This window comes from Pteronotus mesoamericanus, unplaced genomic scaffold, assembly GCF_021234165.1.
Source record: "Pteronotus mesoamericanus isolate MK-2021 breed Mesoamerican mustached bat unplaced genomic scaffold, CSHL_Meso_final contig_55, whole genome shotgun sequence".
Classification (NCBI taxonomy): domain Eukaryota; kingdom Metazoa; phylum Chordata; class Mammalia; order Chiroptera; family Mormoopidae; genus Pteronotus; species Pteronotus mesoamericanus.
The window spans coordinates 9251870-9258512 of NW_026555198.1; the positions used below are offsets into that span (position 1 = coordinate 9251870).

General features: G+C 39.3%; 1 pseudogene; it reads right to left on the bottom strand.

The window, feature by feature from the left end:
• Positions 1-445: 445 nt before the first annotated feature.
• On the bottom strand, positions 446-828 carry LOC129075471 (histone H2A.Z-like; annotated as a pseudogene).
• Positions 829-6643: the final 5815 nt, after the last annotated feature.

A 6643-nucleotide genomic window follows, 5' to 3' on the forward strand; every position in this document is an offset into this window, starting at 1 on the left:
AGTTACAGGCTCATCTGACTCAGTTTTCTTTCAAAATTAGCTGTTTTTGTCTTTCAACATTTTTTTTTTTTTTAGTTTGGAATATGACCTTTATTGAGCTTATCCACTGGAGTAGAAATAATGCCTGTACAAAACCAAATGTTTGTTACTATAACTTCTGCATCACAATTAAAATCCGAACAGTTTTTTAAAACCAGTCAACTCAATCAAAACCCATTGATTCAGAATCAATAGCTTCTTTGAAGCCACAGTAATGCATAAATATAGTAAAGACTCGAATGCAGAAATCTGGTTGGTTAGAATGCTAATTAAGCTTCTAACTTGCTCAGCATAATTACAAAAAAGCAAAATTATGTTTTTCACAGGGATACAGCCCACTGGAATCACCAACACTGGACAGCTGTTAGAGTATTTAGAGTCCGGAGATAAGAAGTCCCTGCATCGTTTAGACAGTCTTCTGTTGTCCTTTCTTCCCAGAGAATTGTGGATGTGTGGAATGGCACCACCACCAGCAAATGTAACCTTAATGAGAGAGTGCAATTCTTCAACTCCAAGAATAGCAAGTTGAAAATGATGCAGGGTAATATGCTTTACTTTTAAGTCTTTTTATGCATTTCGTGCCAATTCAAGTACCTTTACGGTGAGGCATTCCAGACAGGCTGCACTGTACACAGCAGTCGTCGCACCCATATGTCCATGACTGGTCATTGTAGATTTCATGTGCGGATGAATACAGCCCACCAGAAACTACAAGTCAGCTCTTTGTGACCAGGAAATCACCTTTGTCTTGGCCTTTCTGGAGTCTCTCCTAGCCCTACTGCCAGCCATTTCGAATTCTGCTGAAGCTCAAACAAGCAAGGCAGAGAAATGTCAGTCACACACCCAGCGAGATCCCGCAGTCTACACCGTGCCACCACTATTCAAACTGCCTCAATATTTTCAATATGATGTGTCTGGTGGTGGATTTCTTGGTGCGTATTTTATTTAAATTTTATTCAGCTTAGACATGTGTGAGGATTAATAACTTTCATTGAGTGGTTTTCAAAATTTTCTGCATCTTTCTACAGATATTTTTACTGTTCATTTCATTCTCTGGCGTCATATATACAAAATTATTGTCCAATTTTATACACAATTAATGAACTTTCAAAAGCAAAACTAAGAAAACAATCCCATTTATCATTTCGACAAAAATATAAGGTAGCTGGGAACAAATTTAACCACGGTGGTAAAAGACCTGTACTCCAAAAACTATACATCTTGAAGAAAAAAAGTACCTTTGAATCACCCTCGCCTATCCCTTGGATTACTGCAAAAATCTCTTAAATGGTTTTCTAGCTTTCACCCTTGCCTTTTCCTCAAGCCTAATTTTAACACAGCAGCCAGAGTGATAAAATATTAAACCATATAGTAAGAAAACATTAAGTAGCACATCATTTCTCTTCTCAAAATCCTGTACTGACCTCTCACGCCATGTCATTCAAGTAAAGCCCAAAGTTATAATATTTCACAAGATACCACCTAATTGGCTGTCCTTTACTTTTAGTCCTCTAGCCTCCCTCCTTCTATTCTATCCTTTACTCCGGCAGTAGAGTCTTTCCTGTTCTTCCAATGTGCCCATCACACTTCCACTTTAAGGCTTTTCTCTAATTCCTCTCACGGCCTGGAACACTATTTACCCAGATATTGACTTGGCTGATTTCCTCAGCTACTTCCGGTCTTTACTCGACTCACACCTTCTCAATGAGGTTAACCATGATCACACCATTTAGTACTGCAACCCGACTACCTTTCCTTAAGCACTGCTTCTCACAGGCCCCCAGTTGGGGACCTGGCCCTCAACCAAGGCATGTGCCCTGACCAGGAATCGAACCGGCGAATTTTCAGTCAGCAGGCCAGTGCTCAATCCACTGAGCCACATCAGCCGGGTCAGCACTCCCCATCTCTACTAGACTTTTAAGTTTTTCTTCCGTAGCACTTACCACCTTATAACATACAATATACATTTTATTTATTTCAGTTTACTTTTATTGTATGTTTTCCCCTGATAAAATATAAGACCCAACGAGGGCAGGGATCTTGGTCTATTATGTTCAGTGATTTATCCTAAGTGCCAAGAGCAGCGCCTGGCACATGTAAGCATTCAGTAAGAAGTTGTTGAATGAAATTTCCAGATTTTTTTATGAATTTATGTACACATATACAGATCCAGAGAAGATAATAGCAATAGTATATGTTTTTATATCTTACACATGAACTTCACGACAACTCAGGTGTCTACCAGCTTCAGTTAGCAACTGTTGTTACAATTCTCTTCAACCGAAGCACTTAGTGCACTGTATTGTGATTGTCTCAGAACTTGCCTGTCTCTCTCACTGAGGATAGGAATTATAGTTTATTCATCTCTGTAGCCCCAGGGGATGACTCAAGGGAGGCACATGAGATATGTTAAATGGATGCATGCATGCATGAATGACTCTGGAAGAAGGTTAATTCCATTTTGTCACTGCTATAGTCTTCTATTATAGTGCTGTGTCTTACTCTTAGCGAGGGCAATATATAAACTACAAGAAAATTCAAGAGCCAGCTCATAAAGTTTCGTCTGGATAAAGCCCAGCAGAACAATTTGGAAAACAAGGTTGAAACTTTTTCTGGTGTCTATCAGAAGCTCACAGGCAAAGATGTTAATTTTGAATCCCCAGAGTTTCAGTTGTAAACAAAAATTACTGCATGAAATGCCGTTCTCAGTAAAAACAAAAAGAGAAGAAAATTCAGTTTTACTTAAAAGATGTAAAAGCCTGCTTTAAACGTAGTTAATTTATAAAATTACCCACAAGATATTTCTTTCTAAACAACAAGTGCATTTAGGGTAGAAAAAAGAGGATTGCCATAATGAGGCATCCTATCTTCTCTTTCGCTCAGGGTTGGTAATTGGCAGAGGGATTAATATTAGTGTGCTTGAAGGTAAGATTATATCCCTGATGTCATTTTCAAAATATTGCAAGTATAGAGGCCACCCCGCTTCCCAGGAACCAAGTTTCTCTTCATTTTTTCTTTATTTTTTTAAATAGAGAAGAGAGAGGTTTTCTAAAAAAAGATTTTATTTATTTATTTTTAGGGAGAGGGGAAGGGAGGGAGAGAGGGAGAGAAACATCAATGTGTGGTTGTCTCTCGTGCACCCACAACCAGGGACCTGTCCCGCAACCCAGGCAAGTGCCCTGACTGGGAACCAAACTGCTGACCCTTTGTTTCGCAGGCTGGTACTGAATCCACTGAGCCACACCAGCCAGTGCTATTTACTTTTCATTTTTTGGTTGATTTTTTTTTGAGAGAGAGAGAGAGAGAGAGAGAGAGAGAGAAACATCCATCTGCTGTCCCACCCATTTATGCATTCATTGGTTGATTCTCACGTGCCCTGACTGGGGGGTCAAACCTGCAGCCTTGGCATATTGGGACAATGTTCTAAACAACTGAACTACCCCGCCATGGCCCAACTTTCTCTTGATATCATCTTAAGGAGAAGGGGGCAGTAACTGATGTTTACTTACATTGTTATGTATCAGATACATTCCACATGTTAATGTTATTTACTCCTAATAAAAGCTCTTAGAGGAAGATACTGCTTTTTCTGTCTTATAGATAAGAACGTTGAGCTCAGAGTGGTATCTTACCTATGAGCACACGCAGGCAAAATAATAAGGCACATATGTAAGCTTAATATCAAGTGCGTTTGCCAGGGTCAATTATATTCCAGACTGACTATTCAAATGGTCTCGTCAAGCTGGAGGTATAACTTAAAATAGGACAGTGTTCAGAGTCCTGTTCTAGATCATAGACTGGTCAGTAAGATACAGTCATTAAAATAGGCAGAGGATTTTGACAGGGACATGTGGATTGGGAGGAAGTGACTGGTGAGAAACAGTATGGTGGCAGAGTGGGAAAGAGGAGCTGTTAGGGTAAAGTTGTAACCAAAGAAGTAGAGGAGGGAGATAAGAAACGTAGCAGCTGCTTCAGAGGCAGTTGTTTTGCTACTGAAAGAGGTTTGCTGCCAAATATTTATGAATTGTGGCTTAGAGTTTTCAGCACTCTCCAGGGTCAGCTTGTAATGTTCTTTCAAAACATTAAGGAGTACGGGAGGTGTGGGGCACAGGCTGTGACTTCCGTAGTCCTTGATTTCTTTCTTTCCATTTTTTAATTTTAAAAAGGGTTTTATTTATTTATTTTTAGAGAGAGGAAGGGAGGGAGAAAGAGAGGGAGAGAAACATCGACGAGTGGTTGCCTTTTGCGCACCCCCCGCTGGGGACCTGGCCCGCAACCCAGGCCTTGCCCTAGAATGGGAATCGAACCGGCGACCCTTTGGTTTAAAGGCCGGTACTCAATCCACTGAGCCACACCAGCCACCGCTGACGTTTTCATTGTGATAAAATATATACCATAGAATTTGCTGTTTTAACCATTTTTAAGTGTATACTTCAGTAGCATTAACTATGCTCACAACGTGGTACAACAATTGCCACTATGTGTTTCCAAAACCTTTTTAATCTATTTTAATTTCCCCCAATAGAAACTCAGCATTCATTAGGTAATAAATCCATATTTCCCCTCTTCTCCAGCCCTTGTAACCACTTACCTGCTTTCAATCTCTGTGAACTTGCCTATTCAAAATATTTCACATCAGTAAAACCATATAATATTTGTCCTTTTCTGTCTGGCTTGTTTCATTTAACATAATGCTTTCAAGGTTCATCTATATCATAGCATGTATGAGAAATTCATTCTTCTCCAGTGGATATGTATGTATACCACATTTTGCATATCCATTCGTCTGTTGATGGACACTTGGGTTGTTTCCACCTTTTGTATATTGTGAATAATACTTCAATAAACATTGGCATAAATGAATCTGTTTCTGATTCTATTTTTGACTCTTCTGGGGTATATACCTAGGGGAGGAATTGCTAGGTCATGTGGTAATTCTATGTTTAATTTTTTGAGGAACTAAAAATTGTTTTCCATAGTGGCTGCACCATTTTACATTTCCACCAGCAAAGTACAAGGGTTCCAGTTTTGCCACATCCTTGACAATGTTTATTTTCATTTTCTAAAAAATTGCATATGTGAAGTAGTATGAGTGGTATCTCATTGTGGCTTCCATTTGAATTTCCTTAATGACTAATAATGTTGGGTTTATTGGCCAGTTTCATACTATCTCTGGAAAATGTCTCTTCACGTCCATTTTCTTTCTTTTTTAATTTTTTTATTGTTGACACTATTGCAGATGTCCTCCATTTCCCCCCGTTTTTCCTTCTCCACCAAGCCCCCACACCACCCTGGCCTTCATACACTGTAGCCTATGTCCATGTGCTTTGCATATATGCATGTATGATCTTTGTCTAATCTCTTCCAGTACCCTTACCCCTGCGTTCTGGGATCTGTCAGTCTGTTCCATGTATGCGTACATCCGGTTTTACTTTGTCACTTAATTTTGTTCATTAGATTCCATACATGAGTGAGATCATGTGGTGTTTGTCTTTCTCTGACTGGCTTATTTTGCTTAGCTTAATAGTTTCCAAGTCCATCCATGCTGTCGCAAAAGATAAGCACTGATTCATTTTTTACAGCTGTGCAGAATTCTATTGTGTAAATATACCACACCTTTTTTTTACCTACTCATCTACTGATGGGCCCTTGGGCTGCTTCCAGATCTTGGCTATTGTAAATAATGCTGCAATGAACATAGGGCTGCATATATCCTTTTGAATTTGTGGTTTGAAATTCTTTTTGATTAAATCTTATTTTGTTGTTATCCTATTACAGTAGTCTCTGTTTTTATCCTTTGCCCTCCTTCACCCATCCCACCACCGTCTCCTACAGCCAATTCTCACACTGTTGTCCATGTCGGTGGGTCATTCATACATGTTCTTAGGATATATTCCCAGAAGTGGGATTGCTGGGTCAAAAGGCAGTTCCATTTTTAATTTTCTGAGGACACTCCGTACTGTTTTCCACAGTGGCTGCACCAATACGCATTCCCACCAGCAGCGCATTAGGGTCCTTTTTTCTCCATGTCTTCGGCAGCACTTGTTTGTTGATTTATTGATGATAATTATTCTGGCAGGTGCCAGGTAATATCTCAATGTGGTTTTAGTTTGCATCTCTTGGATGACTCGTGACATTGAGCATTTTTTCATGTCTATTGGCCATCTGTATGTCCTCTTTGGAGAAGTGTCTATTTTTTTTTAATTGGGTTGTTTGTCTTCTTGGTGTTGAGTTGCAGGAGTTCTTTATAGATTTTGGCTATTAATCCCTATCAGATGTATCATTGGCAAACATGTTCTTCCATCAGTGGGTTCTCTTTCCATCTTGTTCGTGGTTTCTTCTGCTGTGCAGAAGCTTTTCAGGTTAAGGTAGTCCCATGTGTTTATTTTTTCCTTTTGTTTCCCTTGTTCAAGGAGATATATCAGCAAAAATATTGCTATGCAAGATGTCTGAGATTTCGCTGCTTATATATATTTTCTTCTAGGATTTTTATGGTTTCACAACTTACATTTAAGTCTTTTATACATAAGAACTCTCACCACAGAAGGGAATAGAAGGATCATAACTCAACACAGGAAAGGCCCTACGTGAAAAACCTACAGCC